This window comes from Arachis duranensis, chromosome 9 (genome assembly GCF_000817695.3).
Source record: "Arachis duranensis cultivar V14167 chromosome 9, aradu.V14167.gnm2.J7QH, whole genome shotgun sequence".
Lineage (NCBI taxonomy): Eukaryota > Viridiplantae > Streptophyta > Magnoliopsida > Fabales > Fabaceae > Arachis > Arachis duranensis.
This window is the reverse complement of record NC_029780.3, coordinates 42,617,259-42,617,766: the sequence shown is the minus strand read 5'-3', so window position 1 is coordinate 42,617,766 and position 508 is coordinate 42,617,259. Positions and strand designations below refer to the sequence as shown.

General features: G+C 33.7%; 1 long non-coding RNA gene across 2 annotated transcripts in view; it reads right to left on the bottom strand.

Annotated features, from left to right (window-relative positions):
- LOC107465619 (uncharacterized) overlaps positions 1 to 508 on the bottom strand; it is a 7,617-nt gene that overhangs the window by 2,713 nt on the left and 4,396 nt on the right. The gene's annotated exons all lie outside the window — the stretch shown is intronic.

Genomic DNA, 508 nt, shown 5'->3' with positions numbered 1-508 from the left:
TGTTCAATCATTCATTCAGAAAACAAAAAGTGTTGTCACCACATCAATATAATTAAATTAAATTCAAGGATAAAATCGAAATTTATGTACTTCTTATTCTTTTGAATTAAAACATTTTTCATTTAAGAGAGGTGAAGGATTCATGGAATTATTCATAATCTTTAAGGCATAGTTACTACATACTAATGATCATGAAGTAGATAAACATATAAAAAAAACGAAAAGTAGAAAAAAAAATTTAGAACAAGGAATGAGTCCACCTGAGTGAGGGTGGCGCCTTCTTGAAGATCCAATGGTGCTTTTTGAGCTCCTTTTATGTCCTTTCCTTGCTTCTGTTGCATGATCCCTAGTGATTTTGGTGTTTTTATCCTTATTTGCTCCTAATAGTTGTGTGGAGGATAATTTATCCCCTGAGGTATCTCAGGGATCTCTTGATTTACAGCCACATGTTCTACCACTGAGCTATGACGACTTATATTAGTCTTTCCATCTCCCATGACTCAGAGGT